The sequence below is a fragment of the Ahaetulla prasina genome, chromosome 4 (genome assembly GCF_028640845.1).
Source record: "Ahaetulla prasina isolate Xishuangbanna chromosome 4, ASM2864084v1, whole genome shotgun sequence".
Taxonomy (NCBI): domain Eukaryota; kingdom Metazoa; phylum Chordata; class Lepidosauria; order Squamata; family Colubridae; genus Ahaetulla; species Ahaetulla prasina.
The window spans coordinates 90,657,201-90,673,851 of NC_080542.1; the positions used below are offsets into that span (position 1 = coordinate 90,657,201).

Genomic DNA, 16,651 nt, shown 5'->3' on the forward strand with positions numbered 1-16,651 from the left:
TATGCAGCCCAGAATTGTGTTGACTTTTTCTTTGGCAGCTGCTGCACACTGCTGCCTCATATCTAAATGGTTGTCCACTAGGACTCCAAAATCCCTCTCACAGTTCACTATTGAATTTCATTTTGTTAGATAGAGCCCAATGTTCAAGTCTGTCAAGATCCTTCTGTATCTTGAGCCTATCTTCTGGAGTGTTATAGAAATCACCATGTAACTTTGCCTCTACCGTATTAATTCTCCACCCGGCATCTTTTTCAAAAGCCATGGTGGCTTTAGTTTCTGCCCAAAGGCCTGGTGAGACTGGGACTGCATTATAAGCGGATGGGGAGGCAGATAAACACAACCAACATCTTTGGCCTAAAGTGGAGACAGAATATGGGTAAAATATTCTGTCTCCTACTCAGATATTATGACTGGGGGTGGTAAAAAAAGGTGGACTGAGGGACAGACAATATTGTTGGATTTCTTGTATTTGCTTTTTCAGTTCCCCCACCATTTGGTACAGCTACGTGGTCCCTATCTGGCTTAAGTCCCCCATATGATTTTTCAAACTAATACTGGTTTCTTTTCCAAAGCTCTGGAGCTACTTGACAGTGCACCTGCCAGCAATTCAGCCTTTCGTTGCATCCTATCATCTTTCTTCTTTTCTTCCACCTTCTCCCTATTCATGTAGACTTTTCATGTAATTTCCATCAATTGACCCATAATCATGCCCAATGCTCCTTCCTGTTTCTGAAGCTTCTTTTTAATATCAGGGGCACTTTGTGATATGAAGGGCATTGCTAACATACGGGCATTTTCAGGACTCAAGGGATCAATTGGAGTGTATGTCTTATAAGCTTCAATTGTTTGTGCAATGGGGCGAGAATAATTCCTCTGCTTGAGACAAATAGGCTTTCCCAGAAGCGTTACTTAAATGACTAAGGGTGCATGGTAGGCTGCATGGCCTGAGGGATTATCTTCTGACCATAATTCCTGCCAGGTATCGAGGACTTGAACCGTGTGGGCTACCATTATACCCCCACATCTCATCCGGGGGGTGTTTCATTATTAGTGCCATGCTGTTCTCACAAAAGGATAAGGTTGCTCCCATTTATGGAGCATCTCAGGGGCTTTAAGAAAGGGTGGCTGTTCACAGAGGGATCAACTCCTTGCACATTTATAACATCTTTAGAACAGGGAGCCAATAACTGAGTACTTACAGACCTAGAGACTCCTGTATCCACTAAAAAGGTCACCTTATTGACCCCTATATTCATTTGGACCAAGGGTTCAGGGGGGCTTGACTTGAACCTGGTCCCCTTCAGTCCTCAGACCATGGTTCTGCTGCTGTCAGACCTATGGCTTCTATTTGTTCTTGAAATTGGCCTCGCCCCCCTCTGGGATCCATATGGCTGAAGCACTCCTCCTCTCCATAATTTCCACTAAAAGCTCTCTTGAAATTATTCAAAATACACTGAAGAGGTGTCCTGGGTACACTTCCTCCCCTACTCATTTCTAAGACACTGCCACTGACCTGCAGTCCTGGATGTTCCAACAGTCACTAACAGGAATTGCAGTAGCTTAACCATCCCACACAATTCTTGGGTTTCCTTAGAATATGCCATTCCCGAACCCAGGGGGGTGGTCGGCCCCCTCTTCCACTCTCAAATGAGTGGGGCTAAAATAACACAATACTTGCCTGCAGGCATTTTTCTTTTCAGCCGGCGTGGTTTTGTGGTTTCCTTTGATTACGGATAGGTTCTTGGATCAGCAGGATGTCCAACAAATACCCCTTCGGGGCCGTCTGCCTCCTTCTGGATAAATCATCCGTGGTGCCTGAAGGTTCAGCAAGACGGCACCAACTGGGCACTGGCTAGTCCATGCTGCCCTCAGCAACAAATTGCTCTGTTCCCGGCCAAAACACCAGAAATGTTGCAGGAAATAACGAGACCCAAATCTCAGAATCAAAGGTAGCTGTATTTTATCTGTGCAAACAAAATAGGTCCAGAATGATATAGCCAAAGCCAAATCTGGACGACTTCCTTATGAACAAACAAACATTCTTATACTTGGAAAAACACGGAAACATACATCACAACAGCATAATATCAGCATTGATCAATTATTGGCTTACATGTTTAAAAAAAGCAGTTTAACATCTTGCCCCCCCTCTTCTGACAGGATGCTAGCATTTCCTGTTTTGTTTCTTACTTTGCAGCATAACTCATGTGGTTACTTCGATACTGACATAATATGTGAAATCGTGGTTTGCCCTTGTCCATTGCTCTTTGTTATCTTAAGGGACAGTCTGTTTTTAACCTATTTTTCGCTTCCTGCCTCACGGTGGTGACTATCTAGGAGTTAAGAAAAATCAGGTGATGGAAATGGATAATAACCCCTGTTTTGACAGTGCTAACAATAAACTACTGAAGCTGGTTTTCACCAGCTTCAGTGAACCGCCATAGAAATAGCACTATATTGATTGGCATTACAGTGAAAATATTCATTCAAAAAGAAACAGAATTTATTTTATTGAAGTCTCTAAAATCTAGTAGGAAACAGTACAGTGGAAATTGGCAAGTTCACCTACTAACAATCCTTTATTGTCACATAGAGTTGAACCAAATTATGAATCACATAATCATGCCTCCCACACCATGATATGCCTATATCTGAGTGGGTGGATACAGTGGCAATAGTAAGCAAGCACAATGCTTAGATTGTAGAAATATATAAAATGTAAGAGGGAAGCCGGGAGGGCATCAGCAGTGGTGATAGATGCCAGATGCTGATATCACCTTTGCTGGTATTTGATTAGAGTCACAACAGAAGAGAATGTATGTACTCAGGTTTGAACTGTGGAGCAGTGCACTGGTGATAGTACCTAATTGGATAATAAAACACCCAAGGAAGGAAACACCCAAAGTCAGAGAGCACCAAGGACTCTATAATTAAAGTCACACTGTTATGGAATTCATATAGCCTAGAATTTAAGAAACATATTGCTTAGATAATGGGTCTCTATAGCAAGAGTGTCAAAGGACCTCAAAATATGGCATACAAAACAAAAAAAATATCTAAAATTTATTGGACTTCATTATATTTGTAGAGAAAGGTACTATCAAAAACAGCATTTTATTGGAAATAATGCTAATGCTTCTTTAAAACATATGTCTTATAATATCCTATATTTACTAAATTTTGGGAGAAAGATATACAATAAATATCATTGTGCATTTTCAGAAGATTATATACTTTATACATAGAATTTAAAAATCGGATAACGTATAAATGGGTCCTTTGTGCCACTACAATGGCTAAAAGACTAATACATATTGGAAACAAGTATAGCAATAGCACTTATCACTTCATAGTGCTTTAAAGCACTCTAAGTGGCTTAAAGTGTCAGCATATTGCCACCAACAATCTGGGTCCTCATTTTACAACCACAGAAGGGTGGAAAGTTGAGTTAATTTTGAGCCAATCAGGATTAAACTCCTGGCAGTGGGCAGTTAGCTTGCAATATACTACTGTACCAGCTGTACAGTACAGCTGTACTGTATGGTTCAGTAATTACTACTAGTAGTAATAGTAGCAGTAGTATTGTATTGTATTGTATTGGAAAGATAATGTATGGTTCCATTTATTCAATGGATTGAAGACGTTACTGCAGTTGCCCCAAATGAGTGGATTGCCTACAGCAGGGGTGACAAATTCAATTTCACTGAGGGCTACATCAGGGTTGTGTTTGACCTCTGTGGGCCTGGTGGGCATGGCCAGGGTGGGCGTGGCCAACTGACATCACTCATTTTAGAGGCACCTTTGGTAGCCCGAGTGCTCTGCCAGGTCAAACGGGCTACCAAGCTCCATTTCTGGCTGCAACGGCCTCCTGCAACCATCTTCCGGTGAAAATGGAGCCCGGGAGGGCTACACACAGCCCTCACCAGTTCCATTTTCAGCTGTGATGGCTTCCTGCAATTCTCTGCCAGCAAAAAGGCAGAGGCCTTTGTTGTAGAGGCACTGTGAGCCAGTCCTTCGCTGTTTCCAGGATAGCCCCGCGGACCAGATCTAAGCATCCCGCAGGCTGGATTCATCCCCCGAGCCTTGAGTTTGACACCCCTGGCTTACAGAAACCAACTTTGTACAGGTAAGCATAAAGAAATATTGGTGTCAATTATACAGAGGGTTAAAAAAGATGTATAGATATACATACATGCTTAAATATTTGCATTAAAAAAGTATATATAGAAACTATTGTTATGACATATCTTTTTTCTTTTTTGGATTTCATTTTAAATTTTTATAGATTCTTTTTTTCTCTCTGACAATGTATACATCAGTATCACTATTATCTTTATGTTTTCCTTTTTTCCTTTTTTGTTATTAATTAAAAAGCAATGGAAATAAAAATTTAAAAAATCCTAGAATTTGGCAGTGGTGAAATTTGATAGTCAGACCGGAAAATATTCATCCCACCATTGTGATTTGATGGATCCTTCCACGTTATCATCTTTTTTTTAGAATAGGTGTGTCACAATTAAAAGAAGTAGTGTATTACCCTCTAGAAATTTAGTTTTGGCTTTCATTTTATTAGTCTGTTCAGTACTGCTTTAGTGCAACAGATAAAGGGTTCACTTTTAAGGTCTTTCTCTGCTTTCCTAGTCAATTGTCTGAGGCTGAAATGTTGCTGCTTCTTTTTGCAAGGCTTCTGGCTACAGGGAGCAGACAATTAAAAAAGAAAAAAGGTACAATATTCTCCCAAGCACATTATACTACAATGTCAAATGAAAGTTATCAGAATGTTCATTGCTCAACTAAAAGTCAGATTCACGGCTGAGATTTTATGAAAATGAAATATTAAAAAAAATTCTGGAAGATATGAGATTGTGAACTTGTCACCAAATTCTTTCCCCAACACCTGTCTTATAACAACTATCATGTGGAGTATAACAACTATATATAACAACAACTCATATAACAACTATTATGTTTCAGAATTTTATCAGGGTGTTCAGAAGGAAAAAAATAGAAAGCTGGATAGTTCCATCTCTCCTGCTGAAGGGCCAGCTCCGTTAGTCTGTCGTTCTGTATCCAGCTGATCTTTACAGGGTAATTGTTTAAAAATTATATCTTAGATTGCTTTTCCCTTTTCATACTCACCTGTTCTTTTTCTTTCATACCTTTATGACTGTAAGTCAGTAGCTTTTTTCTCCATATTATGAGGGCAAATAACATGGGTTTTGTTATTTGTTAACTAGCATACTTTGCATTTTAATCTGATTTATATTCTTTCTTTTAAAGTGATGTTCAAGATTTATTAGCTTTTAACATTCCTAAACTGATAAACAAGCTAGAGACTAGCTCCTGATAAGAAATATTTGTTAGTACAATTTGGGGTCTGGCTTATCTCTTTTGTGAACTCTAAACAATCTTTTTCCTTACAATTATGCCCCTTCTGATGTCAGACCTCATTTTAATGAACATGTGTGATATTATGGGATTCAAATATGTAACATGTTTGACTACATGTAACTGATTTACTATGCAAAGGGGAGGTTACTTTTATGCTGTCCAATCAACTTTCCTCCTGCATTTTCTTTGTTAACTATAAAAAGAAGGGAAACATGGGGCTTGAGGTTCTCTCTCTTCCTTTTTCATAGAGAGACCCACTTTATCAGGGTACCCTAATAAACTGAATTTAAATGATCTTCCGACTCAGTTGCTTATTGGAAGGTAAACTGAGGCAAAACCTAGAGCCAGATTTGGCTTTCAAAAAGCAATCCAAATGGGACGTCCATTTCTGTCAGTTCTTTTTGGGCTACAGATGATTATCAATGGAAAAGTGTGCTTCAAAAGACTTTCTTTTGACATGGATTTTTATCTGAGGTTTAGAGTACTGCTGTCAGAGATGCAAAAGACATTGTTAAGGAAGATCATGAATTACAAAGAGGCATTAAAAGATCAAGCAGACGTCCATCCAGATGAAGTTTATTCAAAAGAAGATTAGTGAGTGTTGAGAAATTTGGTGAGTTAACTTTTCTTTCAGTTTCTAGTATGTGGCACTAGTTGACTCTGAAAAGAAGTAAATCTTCTGAGTTGTAAAACTAATTAAAATTCTAATGTCTTGTAGGAATTTAGCACCCACCCCCCTCCTAGAAGAATGAAATATTCTAGGAAATATTTTAAAAAGCAGAATATTATACCTTCCTGGATGAGAAATGGAGAAACATATTTTAAAGACAAAGGAGCTCCCTGCAACTTCCTGACTCCCCCCCACCTTTGTCAATGGGCAATTAAGGCTTCAACCAAGCTCACTCAATCCCCCCATGATTTGCAACACAATACAACTGAAACTCACCACATGGCAAGGCTCAAGCAAGCTTGAGAGACAGCCAGCAAGGCTAGCTAAGACCCCCACCCCCTGGGAGTCTGACAACCAATCGGGATACTCTTCCTGTGCCCCAGAAAGGTCAAAGCTCAGAAAAATCATAAAGCCAGGGAGCACACAGGATCTCAGCCCTTTCTGTTCAGGAACTCAAGCCATGTGATCCTGACCACCATTAAACCATCTTTCCAAGCAGCCTCCATGTTTCCAGTGTCTTTGTCCCCACTTGGAACTGAACCCAGATGGATATTTCTTCCAACAATTGGCGACCCACAGATGGGACTCTGTTAACCTAACCAATGGACCTGGCCCAGGTAAGCCTCCTTGCTAGCAACAGACCCATTGAGTCTGTGGGTAAGTTTTCCTGGACCTTGGCCATTTGGAACTAGGTTTTAAAGGGGTTTTGAGTGTTGAGCTCAAAGACTGCTTGGAAAGAAGGTGAGTACCTCTAAATTTTAATTTTAAGCATGGAAAAGTATGGGAAATATGTGTATGCCTGCATGTGTGTGAATGAGAGAGCCCTTCTCCCAATCACAGCTGGATCTTGCATCCTCTGTGCATTTCCTAACCGCAGAAAGACCAAAAGTCTGGAGAGCATGGGGTTTTGCCAGAGCACAGGACCTTCTGTTAGGGAAGGAAGAAGTGTGTGTGGGATTCCACCTGAGGAAACAGTCTGATTCCACCTCTTTGAGCAACCTCTAGCCGCACCTCTGCCTACTGCTAGCTCCACCGAGCCGTGACCGGTAGGATAGAGAAAGCAAGGGGAAGCCAAACGTGGAACTTTGTGTTTATTGGAACGGAAGCCGAGCGAGAGGAAAGTAAGTGTGAATGAAGCAATTAAGAGAGTAAAAAAGAAAAAGGAGAAAAAGGAAGCAGGAGATCTGCTTGGGGCCCTGGATGCCCGGAGGCTGCCAGTACTGCCTGGTATGCTAAAAGGAAGCAGGAAGCAGTGTTGAAGAGGTGCTCACCTACTGGCAGGGCAGTAGGTCCTCTGGGATCACCTTTTTGATCCAAACTGAAGCTCCCTTAACAGGAAGGTGCCCATACTGACAGAAGGAGTCAAGTCCTTCCCAGAACTTTTTTCTGAAAATTGTAGGAGGATCCACCCGGCTAGGCCAAAGTGAAAATAAAACCTCACATCGGAGAGGGAAACATGGGAAGCAGTAGCTCGAGGGTGGAGGGAAATCCCTGAAAACCTGCTGGGGCCTGGAGTGCCCGGAGGCTGCCAGTTTTACCTGGTATGCGGAAAAGAAATTGAGGAAATTGTGTAATAAAGATGAGAATAGGAAACAAATTTGGCTAAATAAAGGTACTTAAAAGAAAAGGGAAATATATAAATAGGAATGTTTGGGTTTTGTTTGTTTGTTTGTTTGTCTCTTTCTGTCTTCTATGGAACCACGTGGTCTGTCTGTTAAGATTTGTGCCTTCCTAATTTAACTGAGATTTATGGCGGAATGATCAGTGTGTGTGTAAATCTCGCAGTTTTGTTTTCCTCTCTGTCCTCCTTGTTTGTATGTGTGTAGGTCTGTCTTTGTGGGCCCTTGAAGTAATTGTAACTGTAAAATGTATCTGATCTCTAGAGACAAGAATTTTAAATTGTTAGGGAAAACAAAAACAAAAGGTTGAAGCAATAAAATAGGAAAAGAGAGAGAGAGAAAAGAAAGAAAGCCTTTGCCCTATTTTCGTGTGGCCACAATAGGGTACAGAACTTTTCATTTCTGCTTTTTTCTCCTCCTCTTTATCTTAAAGTAACAACTCAAGTTTATAAGGAAACATTTTAAGTTCACTTACAAGATAAGTTTATGAGGAAACGTTTTAAGTTCACTTACAAGAGGAAAAAAAAAAATTCAGTCTTGCATTTACTGTGTGTTTAAATGATTTTACCTGTTCCTGAAGCATGTGAATCCAGTTTTTTCTTTCTCATCAGTTGTTGAAACTGCATTTTGTTGAAACTGCATTATCTTTTAGTAACTGCAATATTGATGTGTTGTTTCTTTTCAAACTCTGCCTGCAAGATATCTACCCCCCCCTTTTTAATCCTGTTACAATGCCTTTCCTGAGAAGATTACCCACAAAAGTGGGGAGGAGATCCTGTTCTAATGTCTTTCAGCCCTGAAAAGATGACTCTGCAACTGTGGAAGCAGAGCACATGGTTCCAGATGCTGCCCCCAGAGGAGACCTTCCATTTGTTGGAGCCAGGAATTGAGTTTGAATCCAGCCCCCACTGAAAGTCATCACAGCAACCAGATTGGAGCAGACCTTTCCAAACCTGACTGACCAACAAGCATGCCACCCAAAAGATATGAAAGAAAGGACCCTGAGATGTATAAGTAAAGACTAAAAGACTCTTTTCAATTCCCAGAAGACAACTGGAAAGACTTTGGGGAGGGTGGAAATTCTTTGTAAGGTTTTCTGTCTTGTCTCATTTCCATTGTAATCAGTCTAAAGTACTCATGTAAGGATTGTATTTGAGTGGCTACCACAGCAAGTTCTGAACACGTTAGATTTTTGTCTGGTGGGAGGAAATATGTCCAAAATGTTTGTATTGCCTGTATTGTAAAAGTAGCTGCATACACAGGCACACACAGAGAGACACACCATTCAGAATTAGTCTATTCCTTCACTTACCTCCACACAAGACTTTTAGGTTGATTTTGCTCTGTGGCACTAAAAGCCCAAGGAGTCAGATCTCCCTGCTAATTCCATGGGGCATCCCCCTCAGGCAATTCCTCACTTGAAGAGATAGCAGAAAAAGTGATATCCAAAACCCAAGCCCTGACTATGACTCACAAATGATGCTGCCCAGTTGCCCAGTAAAGCAAGATATGTTGCACTGGTGGTCTCATGAGTAGAAGTCCCAGGGCTCATTGTGTGGTAATTTAAAAAAGAAAAAGAAAAGAAAAGCCTGGATTGCACACTGATTAATCTCAATTTGGACTGAAAAAAATCTTGGATAGACTAAAGTAAGAGCTAAGGCAGGTTCAGTAACCAACCCTTGGAAATGGGCAGCCTGTAATTTAAAGGAAAACCATGGCTGTGAAAATTTTGGGATGTGTGCTTGCTTGACCTGACTGGAAGCTCTCAGAAAGTGATATCTAACAGCTGAAATTAATTGGCATAGAAAATTGGATACTGTAAAATTCTTACCAGAACTTTTCCCCTGGCTGCTAGACCTTCATGGTTGAAAGCTTTTGGGAGCCACTGAAGGAATCTTTTTCTGTTGTCTCTATCAATGGCTTCCTTTGCATCAGGAAAATTAAAAGCACCCACTGATTTGATCAATTTTAATTTTGCCAAGAGCATGTTTCAAAACTCACGTTTTGAAAAAAAAAAAAAGTAGGGATTGTAGGAATTTAGCACCCACCCCCCTCCTAGAAGGATGAAATATTCTAGGAAATATTTTAAAAAGCAAAATATTAAACCTTCCTGGATGAGAAATGGAGAAACATGTTTTAAAGACAAAGGAGCTCCCTGCAACTTCCTGACTCCCCCTCCCACCTTTGTCAATGGGCCATTAAGGCTTCAACCAAGCTCACTCAATCCCCCCATGATTTGCAACACAATACAACTGAAACTCACCACATGGCAAGGCTCAAGCAAGCTTGAGAGACAGCCAGCAAGGCTAGCTAAGACCCCCACCCCCTGGGAGTCTGACAACCAATCGGGATACTCTTCCTGTGCCCCAGAAAGGTCAAAGCTCAGAAAAATCATAAAGCCAGGGAGCACACAGGATCTCAGCCCCTTTCTGTTCAGGAACTCAAGCCATGTGATCCTGACCACCATTAAACCATCTTTCCAAGCAGCCTCCATGTTTCCAGTGTCTTTGTCCCCACTTGGAACTGAACCCAGATGGATATTTCCTCCAACAGTGTGAAGTAAGATCATTAGTTGATCCTGGAGAGAGAGAAATCTCCTGGATGTAAAACAATTTGGGGTCCACATGGCATGAAAAGCCATGAGGAAAGAAAAAGATTGTTGTCCTTCCCACCTGAGATTTCGCAGATAAGTTAACCTGTCTGAATGGGAAATTGGGATTGTCCAGAGTATGGACGTTTTTCTGGAACGCTGACAAGAATATTGCATACTCGGGTAATTTGGATGTGACTTCTGTTCTGTTGATATGTCTCTATAATTTTCTTGAAGCTAGCTGTATTGGAATTGAATTAAACTGAATTGAATAGAAAAGAGACAGGACTTGTTTAAATTGTGTGCATATGTATGGGCATCTGAAGGTACTTTTGATTCTGCTTTTAAAAAAAAAGAGTGACTTTCTCAGCTTGGCTTAAAGCAGTGAGGAAAATTGATAGGCAATAGTTAGGGCTTAACAACATTTTTATTGGAACCGCTTCCTGAATTTTCCTCACTGTCTGGAGAACAAACACAAGTTGCCACAGGAAAGAAAAGTGGAAATTGAAAGGGCCAAAAACCTCCATAGGTCTGGAAATGATGTTTAATCGTGCGTGTTTGTATGAGTCTAAGACCTGGGGGAAGAAGGCTAGTTAGCCTTTTCTTAGTAATTAGAAGGACAATGGAATGTGTTAAACAAAATGGGGGTGATTAGAAGGACAAAAGAATGTGTTAAACGGGATGATCCCATAGGATGGAAATGTTGTTGGTATATGTAAGTGGAATGGGGTGGGGGGAGGGAGAGAGAGTGAATGTTTTATGCCTGGCCAGGATGAAAGGTGTGAACTTTGATCTTTTATTTTATGTGAGAAGACTTAATGAGTTACGTTGAAAGTTGATCTATAGAAAACTTATAGAAAATTATGTATTCCTCTAAGTACCAAAAATTTGGAGAGGATTTTTTTTTTTTTTATCTTACCACTTTCCTGGCAGAAATGAATTCACTGCCCCCAACCTTTTCTAACCGGAATGTGTGAGATAAAGAGGGAGGAATGAAAGTGTATGTAACAAATCTATTAGTGCAAAACTTTGTTTTGAAAATTTTCTATGTTGAAATTTATTTTGCTAACTTACTGGTTACATAGTGAAGGGAGCATATATACTGAAATACTAGAATTAGGAATGTAAGGGAAGAGATATACCTGCATGATGTAAATATATGTTTCCTGTGGCACTGACATAGAACAAACATGCCACACTGATATATGTATTGTGCCTTTGAAGCTGTAAGACAAACATGCTAAAGTCACAGAGTAAATTCCTGAATTGTTATTAAGACCTCATCTCTGGCAATTGTCAGGATAGTCCATCATTTGATCTCTCCCCACCCCACTCTGGCTGAGAACGTGTATGTCATCCTCCAGGAAATCAAGTGGTAATTAAGAAGACAAATGGAAAAGATAACACCACAGAAAGAAGTCAGATTATATACACTGACCCTTACTATTGTGTGACCCGATGTAAATCCAGAAGTTAGTTTACATTCACTGACTTATACTATGGGAACATGCAAACCAGATTCCAGAATACGCAGATGCCAGAGTTGAGGATTTATGACTTTTTGGGTATAAGAGACATTGCTTTCTGTCATAAGTTCGTAGTTCTTCCTTGCATGTATGTATGCACCATTATGTGTTTGGAACAACTAACCATTTAAGCTTGATCAAGATTAAATGCTATTTTACTCAAGCCTCTGTTTAAGTCTCTTGATTGGCAGTTATGAGCTTAGACATATTAATAAATGGACTTTACAATAGTATTTGAGATCTTTTCTGAAGGAATTATTTTCTATTCTTCCTTTCTTAAATTAAGAAACATCTGCATTATGTTTGTGGGTGATGGCTTTAGAGATTTTCTTTTCTACCCTTGGTAATGTCTGAATGTGATTTCTTTCTTTCTTGGTAAAGTCTGAGTGTGATTCCTTTCTTTCTGTCAATGACCCAAGGGATGTATTTAATATTAACTGCTGGATAGTGTGTTCAAGGTAATGCAAATCTCATACTATGAAACTGTATCAGAGTAAGAAAGGGGGGCGTGTTTCTTCTGTTCCTTTTAACCATTTTTTCTGCTTACCACTTCTGCCTGACAAGAGAGGAGCACAGTGGCATCCTATCTCTTCTTTCCTTCACCAAAAAAATAAAATTAAATTAAAAAATAGTACTAAAGACAGAACAATGGGCAATGGCTGGAAATTAATCAGGGAGAAAACAAATCTAGAACTAAGGAAGATTTCCTGATTGTGAGACTAATTAATGGGATAATTGTCTCCAGAAGCTGTGGGTGCTTCATTACTGGAGGTTTTTAAGAGGAAATTGAACAACAATTTTTCAGAAGGAGAATGGACCAAAAGAACTTTAAGGTCTCATCCAACTCTGATATTTTGTTTTTGGTATGTGTGTGTGAGTGTGTATAAAATTTCAGTGATTTTCCTTTGCATTTTAGTTTGGATTTATCCTAAATAATGCATTGGAGGGCATTTTGTCAAAGGAATAATCCTATAAAATTTTATTTCTTTTTCCTCAGGGTGCCTGCCCAGTACAACGTGATTTTTGCCCGTTGGTTTCTATCAGACTTCTATTCGTCTCCCACCCCGAATGGACTCTTCTGTGCATTTGGTCCCTGATCCTGTTGGTCAAAACTTTCTTCTTTTTGGTGATGCTGAAAGAGCATCTTTTATTTGCCCTTTAGCATCAAAGGGGGGATTATAAGGGGCAAATAACATGGGTTTTGTTATTTGTTAACTAACATACTTTGCATTTTAATCTGATTTATATTCTTTCTTTTAAAGTGATGTTCAAGATTTATTAGCTTTTAATATTCCTAAACTGATAAACAAGCTGGAGACTAGCTCCTGATAAGAAATATTTGTTAGTACAATTTGGGGTCTGGCTTATCTCTTTTGTGAACTCTAAACAACCTTTTTCCTTACAATTATGCCCCTTCTGATGTCAGGCCTCATTTTAATGAACATGTGTGATATTATGGGATTCAAATATGTAACATGTTTGACTACATGTAACTGATTTATTATGCAAAGGGGAGGTTACTTTTATGCTGTCCAATCAATTTTCCTCCTGCATTTTCTTTGTTAACTATAAAAAGAAGGGAAACATGGGGCTTGAGGTTCTCTCTCTTCCTTTTTCATGGAGAGACCCACTTTATCAGGGTACCCTAATAAACTGAATTTAAATGATCTTTCAACTCAGTTGCTTATTGGAAAGGTAAACTGAGGTAGAACCTAGAGCTAGATTTGGCTTTCATATCTTATTTATTTATTTATTTAATTTTTTGTCACAACATTATATATAAGCATAAGCATGAAATAACTATATGATATATAAGCATATATATAATTATAAGTATGTAAAAACTATATGAAATTGTATACAATCAAAAGGAACATTAGGACAGGAATAGTAGGCACATTGGTGCTCTTATGCACGCCCCTTACAGACCTCTTAGGAATGGGGTGAGATCAACAGTAGACAGTCTTAGGTTAAAGCTTTGGGGATTTTGGGAAGAGACCACAGAGTTTGGTAGTGCATTACAGGCATTAACAACTCTGTTTCTGAAGTTATATTTTCTGCAATCAAGATTGGAGCGGTTCACATTAAGCTTAAATTTATTGTGTACTCGTGTATTGTTGTGATTGAAGCTGAAGTAGTCTTCAACAGGAAGGACATTGTAACAGATGATTCTATGAGTTAAGCTCAGGTCATGTCGAAGGCAGTGGAGTTCTAAATTTTTTAAACCCAGGATTTCAAGTCTGGTGGCATAAGGTACTTTGTTGTAATCAGAGGAGTGGAGAACCCTTCTTATAAAATATTTCTGGACACGCTCAATTGTATTAATGTCCAAAATGAGATATAGGTTCCAGACAGGCGAGCTGTATTCAAGAATTGGTCTAGCAAATGTTTTATATGCTCTGGTTAGTAGTGGAGTGTTTCTGGAGAAGAAGCTACGCAAGATTAAGTTTATAACCCTTAAAGCCTTTTTTGCGATGTAGTTGCAGTGGGCTTTGGCACTTAGATCATTTGATATGAAAACTCCAAGGTCTTTAATGGGGTGGGGGTCATCTATAAGGTAGTGTCCATTGAGTTTGTATTTAGTGTTTGGATTCTTTTTTCCAATCTGTAAGACAGAGGATTTGTTGGTTGAGATTTGGAGTTGCCAAGTTTTTGACCATTCCGAAACAAAGTCAAGGTCTTTTTGAAGGGTAGCTGTATTGTTGGTAGTGTTAAATAGTTTGATATTGTCAGCGAAGAGAACACAATTGCTCATAATATGGTCACAGAGATCATTAATGTATAATATGAAGAGTGTTGGTCCAAGAACGCTGCCTTGGGGAATGCCGCTATTGACAGGAATAGGATTTGATAGGGCACTGCCTATTTTGACCACTTGTTGTCTGTTTGACAGGAACACAGTTATCCAATTGTGGAGCAGTCCGGAGATGCCATAGGATTTTAGTTTTAGAAGTTTGTCATGTACCACTGAGTCAAAAGCTTTACAGAAGTCTATGTAAATTGCATCTATTGCTTTGTCTTGATCAAGATTTGTAGTCCATATGTTTTTGCAGTGTAGAAGTTGTAAATTACAGGATAATTTTTTTCTGAGACCAAATTGTATATTAGAGAGTAGGTTGTTTGTTTCTAGATGGAGGGTAATGGATTGGTTGATGATAGATTCCATTACTTTGCAGGTGACGCAGCATAAAGAGATTGGTCTTTAATTTTCAACTAGGCTGGGGTCTCCTTTTTTGAAGATAGGGATGACCGTGACTAGTGACCAAAGTTTGGGAAGGGAGCTGGTCATGAAAGCTTTTTCAAAGATTATGCTTAGGAGTTCTGCTAAGTTAGTGGAAAGCTTTTTTAAGAAGTATGCACATAGACCATCAGGTCCAATAGATAGAGATGGTTTCAGTTTGCGAAGGGCCTTTTCAACATTATCTTCTGTGAAATCTAATTTTGTTAGGTCATTGTACTCATTGTTGGTATGACTGGGGAATGATGGGTATGAGCCATTACTGTTAACAAAGACTGAGCCGAAGAATGTGTTAAAAAGGTTTCCTTTAACTGTTTCATCATTATATTCTTTGCCATTAGATCCTTTTAGTGGTGGGATGGATCTCGAGTCTTTAAGTTTGTTGTTCACAAAATTATAAAAAGCACGATTGGCTTTTGTGCTCAGAAGGTCTTCTTGTTTGGTGTGGTAATTGGTGCATTCAATTTTTATTTGGTTGCATATATTTTTGTAGCGGTATCTGAAGTTGGTTACATAGTCAGTTTTGTTTCTTTGCCAGAGGGATTTCTTTTTGGATTGGAGCTTTTTTATTGATATGGGTAATTTGTTTTTCCTGATTTTGGTGGTGGTTTGTGGAATTTATAGTTTAATGACTCTATTGACTTCAAGTAGGAAAACTCTATAGTGGTCTTCAGCAGTGAAACAGGTTGAGAATAGATTTTGCCAGTCAAGATATGAGAGGTCGGTGTTTATAAATTCATAGTTGGCTTTTTTGAAATTGTAGTTTAGAATACCATTATTATGAAGATTTTTGTAAGGGCGTATATTGAGACAAAAGTCTATCATGCTGTGGTCACTGTTGGAAAGGGGTTCTTTTATTTGTAGTCCATAAATTGAGTTTGCGTTGTTGCAGAAGATGAGGTCAAGGCAGTTGCTGTGTCTTGTATTGTTAGTTACTAGTTGATCAAGACCTAGATTTGTAACAGCATTGTACAGGGTCCTATGGTTGGGTTCAGTTGTACATTCGTTTGTTATCCAGTTAATAAGAGGTAGATTGAGATCACCCAGGAAGATGAGAGGATATGGGCAAGAAGTAGCTTTCTCAGCATTAGGCTCTTTTCCAGGGAGTCCTTCCTTCTCATTAGGTGGCCAAAATAGGGATTAGAGATCAGCCTAAACTAGCATAAATAAGAAAAATACACATATGGTCACGAATGCATGGATTTTCAATCCGTTTTTTCTAATTGTATTTATAACTCCTTGTAAAGCAGATTAGTCTGAAAAAAGTGAATGGCTTTTGAACTGATCTGATCTCGTTACTGGTGCAGGATGGTGCAGCCTAGGACAAAGGTGCACTTTTAGTGCATTACTGGTATTTTACGTTGATCCCAAATGAGCTGCAAAAAAACCGACGAGCGCTATATCAAACGGATGGAGTACCAGCCAGCGACCTTATGTGTGCAGAAGCCGCGGTCTAATGTGAACTCATTCGACCTTTGTACATTGATCCTTGGCCAGGGCAGAAATGTAAAAACATGTAAACACAGAAAAGCGGATTCCGTATTATCGTTATTGGCAAACCTAAATAGATCGATTAACAGTTGGCGACGCTAGAACGACCATATATTTAAACATCTA

General features: G+C 39.3%; 1 long non-coding RNA gene across 1 annotated transcript; it reads left to right on the plus strand.

Moving 5' to 3' along the window:
- Positions 1-3,249: 3,249 nt before the first annotated feature.
- On the plus strand, positions 3,250-6,096 carry LOC131196907 (uncharacterized). The gene is made up of 3 exons (XR_009154844.1): positions 3,250-4,724; positions 4,975-5,088; positions 5,866-6,096. It is a non-coding gene; the product is annotated as an uncharacterized LOC131196907 (long non-coding RNA).
- The last annotated feature ends 10,555 nt before the right edge of the window (positions 6,097-16,651 follow it).